The 19,689-nt window shown below is 44.6% G+C and overlaps 1 protein-coding gene and 1 non-coding gene across 2 annotated transcripts in view; both read left to right on the top strand.

Annotated features, from left to right (window-relative positions):
* Positions 1–19,689, top strand: part of VPS37B (VPS37B subunit of ESCRT-I) — a 78,540-nt gene that overhangs the window by 28,935 nt on the left and 29,916 nt on the right. The gene's annotated exons all lie outside the window — the stretch shown is intronic.
* On the top strand, positions 8,804–8,922 carry LOC128650626 (U5 spliceosomal RNA). Its single transcript, XR_008400902.1, has one exon. It is a non-coding gene; the product is annotated as a U5 spliceosomal RNA (small nuclear RNA).

Below are 19,689 nucleotides of genomic sequence, written 5' to 3'. Positions count from 1 at the left end.
CAAATCAGTTTGTGGTTCCCAAAAAAGAGGGAACCTTCAGACCAATTTTAGATCTCAAATGTATAAACAAATTTCTCAGAGTCCCATCGTTCAAGACAAACTATTTTACCAATGATCCAGGAGGGTCAATATATGACTACCGTGGACTTAAAGGATGCGTATCTTCACATTCCTATCCACAAAGATCATCACCAGTTTCTCAGGTTTGCCTTCCTTGACAAACACTTCCAGTTTGTGGCCCTCCCTTTCGGGTTGGCCACAGCTCCCAGAATCTTCCCAAAGGTGCTAGGGTCCCTTCTGGCGGTTCTAAGGCCGCGGGGCATAGCAGTGGCACCCTATCTGGACGACATTTTGATTCAGGCGTCAACTTATCAGCTAGTCAAATCTCACATGGACATCGTGTTGGCTTTTCTAAGATCTCACGGGTGGAAGGTGAATATACAAAATTCATTTTTCCATTCTTAGGAACTATGATAGACTCGGTGGACATGAAAATATTTCTGACGGAGGTCAGAAAGTCAAAACTCCTAACTACTTGCCAAGCACTTCAGTCCATTCCTCGGCCATCAGTGGCACAGTGTATGGAGGTCATTGGATTAATGGTAGCGGCAATGGACATCGTTCCGTTGGCTCGATTACATCTCAGACCACTGCTGCTGTGCATGCTCAGACAGTGGAATGTGGATTATGCGGATTTATCTCCTCAGATAAATCTGGATCAAGAGACCAGAGACTCTCTGATTTGGTGGTTATCACAGGATCTGTCTCAGGGAATGTGCTTCCGCAGGCCAGCATGGGTCATAGTGATGACTGACGCCAGCCTCTTGGGCTGGGGTGCAGTCTGGAATTCCCTGAAGGCTCAGGGTGTTTGGACTCAGGAGGAGTCCCTACTTCCAATCAATATTCTGGAACTGAGAGCAATATTCAACGCGCTTCAAGCGTGGCCTCAGTTGGCCTTGGCCAAATTCATAAGATTCCAGTCGGACAATATCACGACTGTAGCATATATCAATCATCAAGGGGGAACAAAGAGTTCTCTAGCGATGACCGAGGTTTCCAAGATAATTCGATGGGCGGAGATTCACTCTTGCCATCTATCAGCAATCTATATCCCAGGAGTAGAGAACTGGGAAGCGGATTTTCTAAGTCGTCAGACTTTTCACCCGGGGGAGTGGGAGCTCCATCCGGAGGTGTTTGCGGCATTGATCCGTCAATGGGGCACACCGTAATTGGATTTGATGGCATCTCATCAGAATGCCAAACTTCCTCGTTACAGGTCCAGATCAAGGGATCCCCAAGCAGTACTGATAGATGCTCTAGCAGTACCTTGGTCGTTGAACCTTATGTGTTTCCTCCTTTTCCTCTCCTACCTCGACTGCCAGAATCAAACAGGAGAGGGCTTCGGTAATCTTGATAGCGCCTGCGTGGCGACGCAGGACTTGGTATGCAGATCTAGTGGCAATGTCATCTCTGCCACCATGGAAACTGACACTGAGACAGGACCTTCTCATTCAGGGTCCGTTCCAACATCCAAATCTAAATTCTCTGCAGCTGACTGCCTGGAGATTGAACGCTTGATTTTATCTAAGCGGGGATTCTCTGAGTCGGTCATTGATACCTTGTTTCAGGCTCGGAAGCCTGTCACTAGGAAAATTTACCATAAGATATGGCGTAAATATCTTTATTGGTGCAAATCTAAGGGCTACTCATGGAGTAGGGTTCGGATTTCCAGGATTTTGTCCTTGTTCCAAGAAGGATTGGAGAAGGGATTATCGGCTATTTCCTTAAAGGGACAAATTTCTGCTTTGTCAATTTTACTGCATAAGCGTCTGGCGGATGTCCCAGACGTTCAGTCTTTTTGTCAGGATTTAGTCAGAATTAAGCCTGTGTTTAAACCTGTTGCTCCGCCATGGAGTTTGAATTTAGTTCTCAATGTTCTTCAAGGGGTTCCGTTTGAACCCATGCATTCCATAGATATTGAGCTTTTATCTTGGAAGGTTTTGTTTTTAGTTGCTATCTCTTCTGCTCGAAGAGTTTCTGAGCTTTCTGCGTTACTATGTGACTCGCCTTATCTTATATTCCATTCCGATACGGTGGTTTTACGTACTAAACCTGGATTCCTTCCTAAGGTTGTTTCAAATAAGAATATTAATCAGGAAATTGTTGTTCCTTCTCTCTGTCCTAATTCTTCCAAGAAGGAGCGTCTGTTAAATAACTTGGACGTTGTTCGTGCCTTGAAGTTTTACTTACAAGCGACCAAGGTTTTCCGTCAAACATCTCTATTTGTTGTTTGTTCTGGAAAGCGTAGGGGTCAAAAAGCTACGGCTACCTCTTTCTTTTTGGCTGAAAAGCATCATCCGTTTGGCATACGAGACTGCTGGACAGCAGCCTCCTGAAAGGATTACAGCTCACTCTACTAGAGAGGTGGCTTCCACATGGGCTTTTAAAAATGATGCTTCTGTTGAACAGATTTGTAAGGCTGCGACTTGGTCTTCGCTTCATACCTTTTCCAAATTTTAATACTTTTTGCTTCTTCGGAGGCTATTTTTGGGAGAAAAGTTCTTCAAGCAGTGGTGCCTTCTTTTTAACCATCTGTCTTGTCCCTCCCGTTCATCCGTATCCTGTAGCTTTGGTATTGTATCCCACAAGTAAAGGATGAATCCGTGGACTCTTCGTACCTTATAGAAGAAAAGTAAATTTATGCTTACCTGATAAATTAATTTCTTCTATGGTACGACAAGTCCACGGCCCGCCCTGTCATTTTAAGACGGATTATATTTTTTTATTTTAAACTTCAGTCACCTCTGCACCTTTTAGTTTCTCCTTTTTCTTCCTGTACCTTCGGTCGAATGGCTGGGGGGTGGAGCTAAGGGAGGAGCTATATAGACAGCTCTGCTGTGGTGCTCTTTGCCACTTCCTGTTAGCAGGAGGATAATATCCCACAAGTAAAGTATGAATCCGTGGACTCGTCGTACCATAGAAGAAATTAATTTCAGGTAAGCATAAATTTACTTTTTCCAGTCCCTAGAAGAATTTCGGACATTGTTACTAAGGAATGGGATAGACCAGGCATTCAGTTCTCTCCCCCTCCTACTTTTTAAGAAAATGTTTCCCATATCTGACACCATTCGGGATTCGTTGCAGACGGTCCCTAAGGTGGAGGGAGCTATTTCTACCCTGGCTAAGCGTACAAATATACCTATTGAGGACAGTTGTGCCTTCAAAGATCCTATGGATAAAAAAATTAGAGGGTCTTTTAAATAAATTGTTCATCAGGGTTTTCTTCTACAACCTATAGCATGCATTTTTCCAGTTACTACTGCAGCAGCTTTTTGGTTCGAGGCTCTAGAGGAGTCTCTCAAGGTTGAGACCCATTAGATGATATTTTGGATACAATTAAGGCTCTCAAACTAGCTAATTCTTTTATTACAGATGCCGCTTTCCAAATGGCTAAATTAGCGGCAAAGAATGCAGGCTTTGCCATTTTAGCGCGTAGAGCGTTATGGCTTAAGTCATGGTCTGCTGATGTGTCATCTAAATCCAAGCTTTTAGCTATTCCCTTTAAGGGTTAGACCCTTTTCGTGCCTGAACTAAAGGAGATAATTTCTGACATTACTGGAGGTAAAGGTCATGCCCTTCCTCAGGACAAGACGGTTAAAATAAGGACCAAACAGAATAATTTTCGTTCCTTTTGAAACTTTAAAGGCGGTCCCGCTGCTTCCTCATCCACCTCCAAGCAGGAGGGGAACTTTACTCAATCCAAGTCAGTCTGGAGACCTAACCAGACCTGGAATAAAGGTAAACTGGCCAAGAAGCCCACTGCTGCTACCAAGACGGCATGAAGGGGCAGCCCCCGATTCGGGACCGGATCTAGTAGGGGGCAGACTTTCTCTCTTCGCTCAGGCTTGGGCAAGAGACGTTCAGGATTCCTGGGCATTAGAAATTGTGTCCCAGGGGTATCGTCTAGAATTCAAGTATTCTCTCCCAAGGGGGAGATTTCATCTTTCACGTTTGTCTGTAGACCAGACAAAAAGAGAGGAGTTCTTACGCTGTGTAGAAGACCTATATACCATGCGTGTAATTTGCCCAGTGCCAAAATTAGAACAAGGGCAGGGGTTTTATTCCAATCTGTTCGCGGTTCCCAAAAAAGTGAGAACCTTCAGACCGATTTTAGATCTCAAAAGTCTAAACAAATTTCCCAGAGTTCCATTGTTCAAGATGGAGACCATTCGAACAATTTTACAAATGATCCAGGAGGGTCAATATATGACCACCGTGGATTTGAAGGATGCGTATCTTCACATTCCTATCCACAAAGATCATCACCAGTCCCTCAGGTTCACCTTCCTGGAGAAACATTACCAGTTTGTGGCCCTTCCTTTTGGGTTGGCCACAGCTCCCAGAATTTTCACAAAGGTGCTAGGTTGCTGTTCTAAGACCGCGGGGCATATCAGTGGCGCCCTATCTGGACGATATCTTGATTCAGGCGTCAACTTGCCATCTAGCCAAATCCCACATGGACATCGTGCTGACTTTTCTAAGAACTCACAGGTGGAAGGTGAACATAAAAAAAAGTTCACTTGTTCCTCTGACAAGAGTTAACATTCCTAGGAACTCTGATGGACTCGGTAGACATGAAGATTTTTCTGACGGAGATCAGAAAATCAAAGATCTTAACTACTTGCCAAGCACTTCATTCCATTCCTCGGCCGTAATTGGATTAATGGTAGCGGCAATGGACATAGTTCCGTTTGCCCTCTTACATCTCAGACCACTACAGCTGTGCATGCTCAGACAGTGGATAAATCTGGATCTAGAGACCAGAGACTCATTTCATTGGTGGTTATCACAGGATCATCTGTCCCAGGGAATGTGCTTCCGCAGGCCAGCATGGGTCATAGTGACGACAGACGCCAGCCTCTTGGGCTGGAGTGCAGTCTGGAATTCTCTGAAGGCTCAGGGTGTGTGGACTCAGGAGTCCCTACTACCAATCAATATTCTGGAACTGAGAGCGATATTCAATGCGCTTCAAGCGTGGCCTCAGCTGGCTTCGGCCAAATTCATAAGATTCCAGTCGGACAGTATCACGACTGTGGCATATATCAATCAACAAGGGGGAACAAAGTTATCTAGCGATGATAGGTTTCCAAGATAATTCGATGGGCAGAGACTCACTCTTGCCATCTATCGGCAATATATATCCCAGGAGTGGAGAACTGGAAAGCGGATTTTCTAAGTCGTCAGACTTTACATCCGGGGGAGTGGGAGCTCCATCTGGAGGTGTTTGTACAATTGATTCATCAATGGGGCACACCGGAATTGGATCTGATGGCATCTCGTCAGAATGCCAAACTTCCTTGTTACGGGTCCAGATCAAGGGATCCTCAAGCAGTACTGATAAATGCTCTAGCAGTACCTTGGTTTTTGAACCTGGCTTATGTGTTTCCACATTTTCCTCTTCTTCCTCGTCTGATTGCCAGAATCAAACAGGAGAGGGCTTCGGTAATCTTGATAGTTCCTGCGTGGCCACGCAGGACTTGGTATGCAGACCTGGTGGAGATGTCATCTCTGCCACCGTGGAAACTGCCACTGAGACAGGACCTTCTTATTCACGGTCCGTTCCAACATCCAAATCTAATTTCTCTGCAGCTGACTGACTGGAGATTGAACGCCTGATTTTATCTAAGCGGGGATTCTCTGAGTCGGTCATTTGATACTTTGATTCAGGCTCGAAAGCCTGTCACTAGGAAAATTTACCATAAGATATGGCGTAAATATCTTTATTGGTGCGAATCTAAAGGCTACTCATGGAATAAGATCAGGATTCCTAGGATTTTGACCTTTCTCCAAGATGGATTGGAGAAGGGGCTATCAGCTAGTTCCTTAAAGGGACAGATTTCTGCTTTGTCAATCTTACTGCATCAGCGTCTGGCAGATGTCCCAGACGTTCAGTCGTTTTGTCTGGCTTTGGTTAGAAGTAAGCCTGTGTTTAAACCTGTTGCTCCGCCATGGAGTTTGAATTTAGTTCTTAAAGTTCTTCAAGGGGTTCCGTTTGAACCTATGCATTCCATAGATATTAAACCTCTATCTTGGAAAGTTCTGTTTTTAGTTGCTATCTCTTCTGCTCGAAGAGTTTCTGAGCTATCTGCATTACAATGTGACTCGCCTTATCTTATATTCCATTCTGATAAGGTGGTTTTGCGCACTAAACCTGGATTCCTTCCTAAGGTTGTGTCTAACAAGATTATTAATCAGGAAATTGTTGTTCCTTCTCTGTGTCCTAACCCTTCTAAGAAGGAGTGTCTGTTACATAACTTGGACGTGGTTCGTGCCTTGAAGTTTTACTTGCTAGCAACCAAGGATTTCCGTCAAACATCTTCGCTGTTTGTTGTCTATTCTGGAAAACGTAGAGGGCAAAAAGCTACGGCTACCTCTTTCTTTTTGGCTGAAAAGCATCATCCATTTGGCATACAAGACTGCTGGACAGCAGCCTCCTGAAAAGATTACAGCCCATTCTGCTAGAGCGGTGGCTTCCACGTGGGCTTTTAAAAACGATGCTTCTGTTGAACAGATTTGTAAGGCTGCGACTTGGTCTTCCCTTCATACCTTTTCCAAATTTTCCAAATTTGATACTTTTGCTTCTTCTGAGGCTATTTTTGGGAGAAAAGTTCTTCAAGCAGTGGTGCCTTCTGTTTAGGTATCTGTCTTGTCCCTCCTGTTCATCCGTGTCCTGTAGCATTCGTTTTGTATCCCACAAGTAAAGGATGAAGCCGTGGACTCATCGTATCCATGGACTCGTCGTATCTTATAGAAGAAAAGGAAATTTATGCTTACCTGATAAATTGATTTTTTTCTAAGATACGACGAGTCCACGGCCCGACCTCTCAAATTAAGACAGATTATATTTTGTTTAAAACTTCAGTCACCTCTGCACCTTTTCGTTTCTCCTTTTTCTTCCTATACCTTCGGTCGAATGACTGGGGGGTGGAGTCAAGGGAGGAGCTATATAGACAGCTCTGCTGTGGTGCTCTTTGCCACTTCCTGTTAGCAGGAGGATAATATCCCACAAGTAAAGGATGAATCCGTGGACTCGTATCTTAGAAGAAATCAATTTATCAGGTAAGCATAAATTTCCTTTTTCTTCACTCAAGTCAATGTCAGAAGCGAGGCTATCATCTGTCACACTTGAAGGGCCGTGTTCCTGTTCCACCGCGTAGATTCCGGTAATATCGTTTCATTTTACTTCAATGTGTGAATGTAATGTAAACGAAGAAGTCAGGGTCTCAGTGGGACTCCTTTATTTTTATGGAATCAAGGGGTAATATCTCTTGAAGGTTTTTTTTTTTGAACAGCTGGGGATTTTAATCATGTTTGTTATGTGATACTGTCTGCTAATGTGAAGTGACGCTTGGGCTCGTGGCTATATCGGAACATAACAGCCTTTTTTTTGTCAGACCGCGGCTCTTGTGGCCTTGGCGCGCTTTCCTCTGGCCTACACGATGTACCTTGTGACTAGGCGTGGTCTTGTTCTGCACTCCATTTCCGTATTCCTGACCCCGTGGCGAAGGAGAGAGTCTGTTTCGCTAGTTGTCTGGGTCCCAGGAAGTGGCGAGTGCCCCAGCTATTGGGGTGTAAGGTGCTGTTTTTATTTTATTCTTCAATCCAAGTTATGGAGGATTCTGATTTTTGGAGACGGATGTTTGATTCAGATTCTACTTCTTGCAAAGAGTATGAGATGGCCCGGGTAATCAATGCCTATCAGTTATGTTCCGAATGCCGCTTTAGAGTGCTCTCTTTATCCGCAACAGGGAACTTGGAGTCCGCCGAGCCTTCCGCCCCTGGGGCTCACACATCCCATGAGGCGTGTGCCCTAGAACCTTCCTTAGCTACACAAGCAGGTCTCTAATGCCGATACCCCTTCTCCAGACGGCAGCTTGTTTTCTCCAGAGGTTACGGCACGGTTCCGCATGGCCATATCTTTGGCGTTGGCACATCTATAACTTCCTGGGAGGGAGGTGTTTGAGTTACTGTCTGTGTTCTGTTAACCCGGGCTTGTCAGGAGTGGGATCGTCTGGGTCAGATCAGCCATCTGGGGACGCGGTTTCCTCTGAAGCGTCAGGGGCCCAACCCTCGGGGTCGCAGTTGCCTCGGCGGAGATAAGTCTTGCTTTTCGTTAGACTGGCGCACCTTCGTGTCCTCCTGTGGCATGTTTTGGTGGTGCTGTAGGATCCCAGTCCTAATGGTTTGAGGGATCCTCAGTCTTCTGTTCCAGACAGCAAGCTGGGTTACACATGGGGGGATGAAGTTAATCTCCTTGTCTCATATTTACTTTCTTTTTTGGGTATCCTATTCCAGTTCTGAGCTTCTAGAGAATGGGGTCTCTGATTGGCTGGCTGGTCCTGTTATTGTGCCCATTCTTCTTGGGCGTTCACCTGTGGGTGCTGCCCTCTATTTCTTTGATCTGGTTAGGATGTATTTTATTTCTTTTGAGCAGCTCATATCTGTTTATAATTTTTTCGTTTGGAAACATTTCATTTGATACTAGCGATTTTGTGGTCGATTGGGCACTTCCGCAGAAGTTGCATGTTAAGGTGTTAGTACATTATGTCTATAGTTCCTTTTGTCAATTCCTATTGGGGTTTCAATTTTTCTGTGGCCTAGGTCAGTTCTGAGTGCCCTATGTAGCAGTCTGATCCTGATCGGGCACTAATTTCTGTTCCTTAAGGTCTATATCATCCATGTGGTGCCGGTATGACTGGCAGTCCTGTTTGAGTGGTGAGTTGCTCTCTCGGATGAGGAGTTCATTCTCTGGTTTCTCTTCAGATCGAATAAAGCTTTCGCTTTACTAAAGTTTTCTGTGGAGAGAATCATCCATGATTTTTTAAAAAAAAAATGTTTTGCGGCTCTGCCCCTTGCAAGGCTAGAGCATGTTAGAGAAGGCCTTTTGTTCCTTGACGTCAGGCTGGTTCTCGTTTCTTCCTCTGAGTGGGGCATCGGGGGAATTGTACTCAGTCCTCATTGTCCTGTTCCTGATTGTCGGCAGGGTTCCAGAAGGGATCCTGCTAAAGATTACTCTGGGGGTTCCAGAGGTCCTTTGGCCTTAGAGTACCAGGTTGGGGGATTTTCTCTCCTCTATGGTATTCTTATTGAATGTATTTTTTGATGCCTTGATGATGGTAACTCTTCCTTAAGGGGTTGAGATGTCTTAGGCTACTTTTTACTTCCCTTCTTGTGGCTGGTTGGGGGTAATATGTTTGGGAAGTTCAGGCATTTATGGCCTTTTTCTTCCACCTACTGTTTCTTGTCTGCTCCCTTGTTTTGGGGCTCTGGAGAATGCGTTTACTTTTATCAACAATTTTGCTTTGTACTCTTGGTATTCTTAGTTGATAGCTAAACCTAGGAGGTTCATATGCTAATTTTGACCACTAGGGGGCATTAGTTCATGTGTTTCATATAGATAACATTGAGCTCATGCACGTGAAGTTACCCTGGAGTGAGCACGGATTGGCTAAAATGCAAGTCTGTCAAAACAACTGAAACAACTTTAAAGATGTCTCGGCTTTATCTGTCGCTCGCCAGGAATTGTGAGGCTCGTCCATAGTTAATTCCTTGAGCTATGGGTGTTTACGGGAGGTTGATCCTGAAAGGATTGTTTGGAGACTATTTTATCTTAAACTGGATTATCTAGTTTTGAGTGCTAACTCTGGGGTGTTGTCCCTCAAGCCTTTAGGAGATATGCTCTCTGTCTCTGGGATGCTTAGCGAACGTCCAGTGTCTGAGGACCTTTGGATGTGGCTGTGGTGGCATCTCATTGGGTTCAGGTTCTCTGTATGTGGTATCCCTATAGTTCCTCGGGGGTTACTACCTTGTTAGCCGGCTCCGTTCTCCAGATGTCTGGTTTTCCGGACATGTTCTTGTCCTGGATATCTGACGGAATCTCTTAGATGGGTCTTGGGCTGTTCAGTCCTTCCGGTTCTGATATTTCTACTTGCCCTTTCAGGGGGTTTTGTTTTTCTCTTAACAGAGATTTGGAAATAGCCTGATGGGTCATTTAGCGCCTAGCAAGCGGGAGATTGCAGTTACAATCTGTTGCAGCTATTTTCACCTCAAAAGTGTGCACAATGGCGGTTTGCCTTCTACTGAACCGGGTGTTGCAGCCATATGGTCCCTCTACAATCGGTATTGCTTTTACCGTCTGTCTGCTGCCGCACATTCCATGCTTGTGGGCAGGTGAGCGGTTATATATTGTGCTTTCTCCTCCCCTTAGGGAAATTGGGGCATACTACAGTATCCACCTAGTGCCCCGGAGGTCCCCCCTGCCTTGCGTGCAGGATGTCATGAAGGGTGGGATTCTGGTATCGTGCCGTCACTGTTGTTTGAGTGTAGTCTCTTTTGCCTGGCAGTGTCCCTTCTTGTAGGGCAAGTATCTGTGGCTGGAACCTGAGCTCGTCCTATGTTCTGTCATAGCTTAGTTGGTTAGCATGCCAGTCCTTGTTAGCAAATGGTGGAGTTTGCTGAGGATCTGGGTGGTCAGGGGAATGGTTTCTTTCCCTGCCTTCAGACATTGCCAGTTGCTTTGTTGCTGAGTCCGTTGCCTCGGAGAGGGGGTCAGAGGTCTGTCTGCTTGGTTGAGCCTTGACCGCGTATCTTACTTAGATCTGGTGATCCCTCCTTAACTGGGAGGCTTCACTGGGTTTCTTTCCTCGGCAGGGGGCTTTCTCTGCTGGTTTTGGATGCTCTCCTCTTCCTTGTTTTTCCTGAGAGGGAGTGAGTTTCTGCACTCCTTTGGGAATTTTTCCTGTGTGGGAGTCTTGGTGCAGGTCCTAGCTTTCTTGGCTAGGGTTAATGGCTGGACTCTGCTAGACTTCTGTTGCAGAGGGAAGCCAGTAGCTTCTTCTGGAGCACGATAAGATTATACTGCTATTTTTAGGCGGTTCCCGGAGATGGTTTTTGTGCCTTGGTCGCTTTTTCATAGTGCGGATTGCACGCTGTGTGAGGGATGGGGTCTACCTTGTCTCTCTAGGTCTCCAGGGTTGGGACGTTACATGGTCCCTTGGACTTCCGTTCAGATAGGGGTGGTTTTTTCCCCCCCTCCTCCTTTGTTCGGTCGTTGGAGTTCGTTCTCTATGCGTTTTTGTCCTGCTGCAACCTTGGTTTGCGCTTGGAGTTAGACTAGGGTTCCTTTTACCCTAGCTTGTTGGTCTTTAGATCTATGTTGAGTTCTTCCTATTCCCTTCAGGGGGTATGTGGAGGTCCCCTTACCTCTTTATTTTTTTTTTTATTTTTTTTTTGCTTTTTTTTTAGTGTGGGCTTGGAGCCTGCGGGACTTGTCTCCTTGGAGGCTTTGTGCTCGGCGGAATCTGATTCTGAGCTGTCTCTAACTAGGGCCTTGCTGGTTTTAACTGATGGGCATTTACCTGGTCCTTTCAGGTTTTATCCTTCTGTTTCTGGTGAAGCAGTTAGTTTTTGTCAAGTGTTGGGGTAATTTCAGGCTTTAGTGCCCTCCGAATGGGCCGCCTTGTCTGCCCTCCCTTTTTTTGCATTCAGTTTCCTCTATAGCTTGGGTATTGTTTTCCCAAAAGTAATGAATACTGCTGTGGACTCTCCCCGTTTTAAGAAGGAAAAACTTAAATTATGCTTAACTGATAATTTTCTTTTCTTCTGACGGGGAGAGTCCACAACTCTCCACCCATGTTCTTATATGTGGCGGCCATTTATTTTATTCTTCTGGCACATTTTTCACCCTGATATTTCTTCTCCTACTGTTCCTTGTTCCCTTGGCAGAATGACTGGGGGATGAGGGAAGTGGGGAAGGCTGGGATGTCTTTGCCTCCTCCTGGTGGCCAGGTTCTGAATTCCCAAAAGTAATGAATGCAGCTGTATACTCTCCCCGTCAGAAGAAAAGAAAATTAGCAGGTAAGCATAATTTAAGTTTTTAAAATCAGATCCGGAATGTCAGTGATATTTTAGATGGAATTTCATTCCAGTTGTTACAGAGATGTGCTATAAAGTTTTAATAGAGATACAAAATTCAAATACCCTGCGCTCTGCTGCCCTCTTGAAAAGTCAATTTTTCTGTGAGCCAATGGTTTAAATTAAACTCCATCTAAAATATCACTAACATTCCAGATCTGGTTTTAAAAAGGGGAGAGTTTACCATCACTTTAATTGACATAGATACCTGAGTATTGCTCAGTGTACAGAGATAACATGATAGAAAAAGTCCAGCAGCACAGCAGTGTGATAAGACGTTTATTTAACAAATTGGCAAAAGTACAAACATGGGCAAATCGGCTGACACATTTCGCGCCCCCTAGTGGCGCTTCCTCATAGACTGAGGATAGTACACCTATGACCCTCTTTTATGCTGGCCATATGTGATCACATATTAACTCTTTAATGTCAAAATCAAATTACTACATGAAACATAAAAAAAAAATACATGGGGGGTGGAGCCAACATGGGAGGAAGCAGGTCGCATTTTGGGAGAGCTCCTCAAAAACCTTAACAAATTGTCCTTCGTATTCGCATTTATGACCTAAAAGTTTACACCAGGTCAATTCCTAAACTCACCTTACAATAGTCTGGCGGATAACCTGAGCCGAGTAGCAGTTACATTTTCACACCTGCACTGCATCAGGCAATTTCCACGTGCTACAGATCGCGACTGAACCGACTACTGACAAGTGGAGTCGTCACCTGAAGAACCACCACCTTAAACTCCCTAATCGGAGCTCCCCCACCAGAGCGCTCCTTTGCCCGGAACACGGAGCAGTTTGCAGAGCGCTACTCGGCTTCCGTGTCTGGGTGAGCGGCGCCATCTTAAGCAGGCCGCAGACTAAGTGGCGGTCAACTCCCAACAGGACCCAGTGTAACCGGTGGTCTGGTAGACCGCGCCTTTCAATGCGGAGACACCGCTCCTAGATCGGAGTTGAATTCTACAGTAACTCAGCATTTTGGCCTTAATGGTAGCTTGGGATCAATAATTATTCATCTGCAAGATACAGCAGCTGTGAGACTGGTCTCACTTTTATCGCAGCTCACGGTCGGGTTCTGTGGGAGAAGTCATCGGCGACAGACCGGAGAAATGTGAACTTAAAGTGATAAGGCTGCTAATCTGAATCCTGGAATACTGACCATGTCACCTCAGGGACCCTGGAGCTTTACAGAACAATCGACACACTACCCACCTATCTTGATGCTTTTAAGTCTGCATTGTTATGTAGTCATGTCGCAACTGGACACATATGGGACCCTCTGCCCCCTGTTAAGAACTGGCGTGGGGTAATTGCAGTGTTCCCTCCAGGGTACTTCTACACCCCTTCAAACCTCCATTAGTGTCTACTCTTTCTTTTGCAAGATGTACCGAGTCCACGGATTCATCCTAACTTGTGGGATATTGTCCTTCCTGACAGGAAGTAGCAAAGAGAGCACCACAGCAGAGCTGTCTATATAGCTCCCCCCTTAACTCCACCCCCAGTCATTCTCTTTGCTTGCTCTAAGCAGGAAGGGTAAAGAGAAGAGGTGTTAAACTGTTAGTTTTATTTTATCTTCAATCAAGAGTTTATTTTTAAATGGTACCGGTGTTGTACTATTTACTCTCAGGCAGGACATAGATGAAGATTTCTGCCTGGAGGATGATGATCTTAGCATTTGTAATTAAGGTCCACTGCTGTTCCCACATGAGCTGAGGAGTACAGGAAAACTTCAGTGTGAGGAACGGTTTCTTGCTATACAGCAATGAGGTATGTTCAGTCATATTTTCTGCAGAGACTGTGTTAACTTAGAAAGGCTGACAGTGTCCCCATTAGGGGAAGGGGAAGCAGTTATCCTAGTGTTATCAGGTTTTTACTAGCTTGCATAAAGGGTTAATTTTTTGTGGGCACTCAGTTTATGTGAATTTGGGACAAACGTTGTTTTTATGTCTGGGAGTAACGTTTTCTGTTTTATGGGACATTTGCTTGAGGGTTCTTTGGGGTTGTTTATAACCCACATGGCTTTCAGGCAGGGTTTGTTAGTTTTGTGTAGGCCCCAGCAACATCGAGTGAGGTGGGCGGGGCCTACATTTACAAGCAGCAAACAACTTCTCCTGAGAGTCTTCTGAGGGACTAATTGAAGCTTTAAACCCCATATTATCGCTTCCTAAGGGCAGGTAGGGGTTTTTAACCGGTTTTAGACACTTATCAATCCGTTTTTTTCATTTGGGGGTCTATTGCTTTGTGCAATCCTTCTAAAGCTTAGTGGGTGTACTGTTAAAATTTCGGAATTTTTGAATGCAATTTTAACCTGTTTTGCAGTTTGTGTATGCCTTTTTTTTTTCTCAAAGGTACAGTACCGTTTTTGCAAATTGTGTTTTTTTTTCATTAAAGGGACACTCAGGTTTTATTACATTTTCATGATTCAGATACAGCATGTAATTTTAAACAATTTTCCAATTTACACTTTTGAGTCACCAACTCCTATTGAGCATGTGCAAGAACTCAGACTATACGTATATGCATTTGTGATTGGCTGATTGCTATCACATGGTACAGGGGGAGTGGAAATATACATAACTTTGAAATGTGTTAAAAAAGAATCTACTACTCATTTGAAATTCAGAGTAAATGCTATTGTATTGTCTTGTTGTCTTGCATCTGTTGATTATGCAAATCTGCTGTGTTTACTGGTCCAAGTGTTTTCCAAGCTTGCTTGCCTCATTACTAGCCTGTTAAACATGTCTGACACTGAGGAAACTCATTGTTCAATTTGTTTCGAAGCCATTGTGGTACCCCCTCTAAGAATGTGTCCCAATTGTACTGATATGTTTATAAATTGCAAACAGCATATTTTGACTTATAAGAATTTGGCATTAAATGATTCTCAGACAGAAGGACATCAGGTTTTGCCATCTAGTTCTCCCCAAGTGTCACAACCAGTTACACCCGCATAAGCGACGCCAAGTACTTCTAGTGCATCTAATTCTTTCACCTTGCAACATATGGCTTCCGTTATGAATACTACCCTCACAGAGATTTTATCTAAACTGCCAGGGTTGCAAGGGAAGCGCAGTAGCTCTGGGTTAAGAACAAATGCTGAGCCTTCTGATGCTTTAGTAGCCTACTCTGGATGATTGTGACTCTATTGTCGTTCCAGAGAAATTGTGTAAAATGGACAAATATTTAGAGGTTCCTGTTTACACTGATGTTTTTCCGGTCCCTAAGAGGATTTCGGACATTGTTACTAAGGAGTGGGATAGACCAGGTATTCCGTTCGCTCCCCCTCCTGTTTTTAAGAAAATGTTCCCCATTTCTGACACCATAAAGGACTCATGGCAGACGGTCCCTAAGGTGGCGGGAGCTATTTCTACTTTGGCTAAGCGTACAACTATACCTATTGAAGACAGTTGTGCTTTCATTGATCCTATGGATAAAAAGTTAAGAGGGTCTCCTAAAGAAAATTTTTGTTCATCATGGTTTTCTTCTTCAACCTATAGCGTGCATTGTTCGGTTACCCACCGCAGCTGCTTTTTGGTTTGAGGCTCTAGAAGAGGCTCTTCAGATGGAGACCCCACTAGATGATATTTTGGACAGAATTAAGGCCCTTAAGTTGGCTAATTCTTTTATTACAGACACCGCTTTTCATCTTGCTTAGTTAGCGGCAAAGAATTCAGGTTTTGCCATTTTAGCGCAAAGAGCGTTATGGCTTAAGTCCTGGTCAGCTGATGTGTCATCTAAATCTAAGCTTTTGACCATCCCTTTCAAAGGTAAGACCCTATTCGGGCCTGCACTGAAAGAGATCATTTCATGCCCTCCCTCAAGATAAGTCAAATAAGACAAGGCCCAAAGAAAATCATTTTCGTTCCTTTCGAAACTTCAAGGGTGGTCCCGCTTCCTCTTCCCCTGCTGCAAAGCTAGAGGGGAACTTTGCTCAATCCAAGCCAACCTGAAGACCTAACCAGGCTTGGAACAAGGGTAAACAGGCCAAAAAGCCTGCTGCTGCCACTAAGACAGCATGAAGGGGTAGCCCCCGATCCGAACCGGATCAAGTAGGGGGCAGACTTTCTCTCTCTTTGCTCAGGCCTGGGTAAGAGACGTTCAGGACTCCTGGGCCGTAGAAATTGTAACCCAGGGGTGTCTCCTAGATTTCAAAGATTCTCCTCCAAGGGGGAGGTTCCATCTTTCTCAATTGTCTGTAAACCAGACAAAAAGAGAGGTGTTCTTACGCTGTGTAGAAGACCTTTTTACCATGGGAGTGATCTGCCCAGTTCCGAAAACAGAACAGGGGCAAGGTTTCTACTACAATCTGTTTGTGGTTCCCAAAAAAGAGGGAACCTTCAGACCAATTCTAGATCTCAAGATCCTAAACCAATCCCTAAGAGTTCCATCCTTCAAGATGGAGACCATTCGGACTATTTTACCAATGATCCAGGAGGGTCAATATGACTACCGTGGATCTAAAGGATGCGTATCTACACATTCCTATCCACAAAGATCATCACCAGTTCCTCAGGTTTGCCTTTCTAGACAGGCATTACCAGTTTGTGGCTCTTCCCTTCGGGTTGGCCACAGCGCCAAGAATCGTCACAAAGGTGCTAGGGTCCCTTCTGGCGGCAATGGACATAGTTCCGTTTGCTCGCTTGCATCTCAGACCACTGCAACTATGCATGCTCAAACAGTGTAATGGGAATTATGCAGATTTATCTCCTCAGATAAATCTGGATCAAGAGACCAGAGACTCTCTTCTTTGGTGGTTGTCACAGGATTACCTGTCCAGGGGAATGTGTTTCCGCAGGCCAGCGTGGGTTATTGTGACGACGGACGCCAGCCTACTGGGCTGGGGTGCAGTCTGGAATTCCCTGAAAGCACAGGGTTTGTGGACTCAGGAGGAGGCCCTCCTACCGATAAATATTCTGGAATTAAGAGCGATATTCAATGCTCTTCAGGCGTGGCCTCAGCTGGCTTCGGCCGGATTCATCAGGTTTCAGCCGGACAACATCACGACTGTAGCTTATATCAATCATCAGGGGGAACAAGGAGTTCCTTGGCGATGATAGAAGTTTCCAGGGCAATCCGATGGGCAGAGACTGACTCTTGCCATCTATCAGCGATCTATATCCCAGGGGTGGAGAACTGGGAGGCATATTTTCTAAGTCGTCAGACTTTTCATCCGGGGGAGTGGGAGCTCCATCCGGAAGTGTTTGCTCAACTGGTTCAGCTATGGGGCACACCAGAATTGGATCTGATGGCGTCTTGTCAGAACCCCAAACTTCCTCGTTATGGATCCAGGTCAAGGGATCCTCAGGCAGTACTGATAGATGCTCTAGCAGTACCCTGGTCGTTCAACCTGGCTTAAGTGTTTCCACCATTCTCTCTCCTTCCGCGTCTGATTGCCAGAATCAAACAGGAGAGAGCTTCGGTGATTTTGATAGCCCCTGCGTAGCCACGTAGGACTTGGTATGCAGACCTGGTGGACATGTCATCTCTGCCACCATGGACTCTCCCACTGAGACGGGACCTTTTGATTCAAGGTCCATTCAAGCATCCAAATCTAATTTCTCTGCAACTGACTGCTTGGAGATTGAACACTTGATTTTATCAAAGCAGGGTTTCTCTGAGTCGGTCATAGATACCTTGATTCAGACTCGAAAGCCTGTTGCCAGGTAGATCTATCATAAGATATGGCGTAAATATCTGTTTTGGTGTGAATCCAAAGGCTACTCATGGAGTAAGATCAGGATTCCTAGGATTTTGTCTTTTCTCCAAGAAGGATTGGAGAAAGGATTGTCCGCTAGTTCCTTAAAGGGACAGATATCTGCTTTGTCTATTATGTTGCACAAGCGTCTGGCAGATGTCCCAGACATTCTGGCTTTTTGTCAGGCTTTAGTTAGAATCAAGCCTGTGTTTAAACCTGTTGCTCCGCCATGGAGTCTCAATTTAGTTCTTAGAGTTCTTCAGGGGGTTCCGTTTGAACCCATGCATTCCATAGATATTAAGCTTCTATCTTGGAAAGTTCTGTTTCTAGTTGCTATCTCTTCAGCTCAAAGGGTTTCTGAACTATCTGCATTACAATGTGACTTGCCTTATCTTGTTTTCCATGCTGATAAGGTGGTTTTGCGTACCAAACCTGTGTTCCTCCCTAAGGTTGTTTCTAACAGGAATATCAATCAGGAAATTGTTGTTCCTTCTCTGTGTCCTAATCCTTCTAAGAAGGACCGTCTGTTGCACAACTTGGACGTGGTTCGTGCCTTGAAGTTTTATTTGCAGGCAACCAAAGATTTTCGCCAATCGTCTTCTTTGTTTGTTGTCTATGCTGGAAAGCGTAGAGGTCAAAAGGCTACGGCTATCTCTTTCCTTTTGGCTGAAAAGCATCATCCGTTTGGCTTATGAGACTGCTGGACAGCAGCCTCCTGAAAGAATTACAGCTCACTCCACTAGAGTGGTGGCTTCCACATGGGCTTTTAAAAATGATGCTTCTGTTGAACAAGTTTGTAAGGCTGCGACTTGGTCTTCATACCTTTTCCAAATTTTACAAATTTGATACTTTTGCTTCTTCGGAGGCTATTTTTGGGAGAAGTTTTGCAAGCAGTGGTGCCTTCCGTTTAGGTTCCTGTCTTGTCCCTCCCTTCATCCGTGTCCCAAAGCTTTGGTATTAGTATCCCACAAGTTAGGATGAATCCGTGGACTCGGTACATCGCAAAAGAAAGAAATTTATCAGGTAAGCATAAATTCTGTTTTCTTTTGCAAGATGTACCGAGTCCACGGCCCGCCCTGTCTATTCAAGACAGTATTTTTTTATGTAAACTTCAGTCACCTCTGCACCTTATAGTTTCTCCTTTTCTTCCTTGGCCTTCGGTCGAATGACTGGGGGGTGGAGTTAAGGGGGGGGGGGAGCTATATAGACAGCTCTGCTGTGGTGCTCTCTTTGCTACTTCCGGTCAGGAAGGACAATATCCCACAAGTTAGGATGAATCCGTGGACTTGGTACATCGCAAAAGAAAGAAATTAATCAGGTAAGCATAAATTCTGTTTTTCTCTATAGTCCCTTTAAGTCTATCTAACTGTGGGTCGCTATTTCTGAATGCCTTATTATCCTATGCCTACATACCTATTTTAAGTTTATTCTGTACTGTCGGTTCTTGTTTATATTACTGTAATTTGATATACTTATAAGGTCATTGGGCCACAAGGGGATAGAGAGTTCCCCATACAGACAGAAGCCTGCTTTAGTAATGGACAGTATACCCCTTTATTATTGTTGGGTATTTCTCTCTGTGTGCATACTTAAACTGTTCTAATACTGGTTGTTTAAAACATTGCATAGATTGGCATTAGATTGCACATTTAAATTCACATCATAGTCTCCCTCATTGTGCTAACCCATAGGTATGGTAAAGTACCATTGCTGGTTGCCCCAATAAGTTTACCTGGCTCTCAATATGCAACTTTATTACTAAAGTTGAATCCTGCAGCTCCAGTTTTACTACTGTCTTGGACCACCTAATATTCATTACCTTTTTCTGGTGAGGACCATTGTACTCGATATTTGCAGCCCAAGTTAGTTATTTATATGGCCGACTTTGTAGGTTCCGGTACATACTGTTCCCAAGCACCTAGCTAATTGGAATGATTTAGCTCATAATGTTACACATATATACAGTAGTCTTGAGACTTTGTGCACTATGTACTATGTGAGATAGGATCCATGTGT

Source organism: Bombina bombina, chromosome 2, assembly GCF_027579735.1.
Source record: "Bombina bombina isolate aBomBom1 chromosome 2, aBomBom1.pri, whole genome shotgun sequence".
NCBI lineage: Eukaryota > Metazoa > Chordata > Amphibia > Anura > Bombinatoridae > Bombina > Bombina bombina.
The sequence above is the reverse complement of the archived record's forward strand: the minus strand, read 5'-3'. Positions and strand labels throughout refer to the sequence as shown.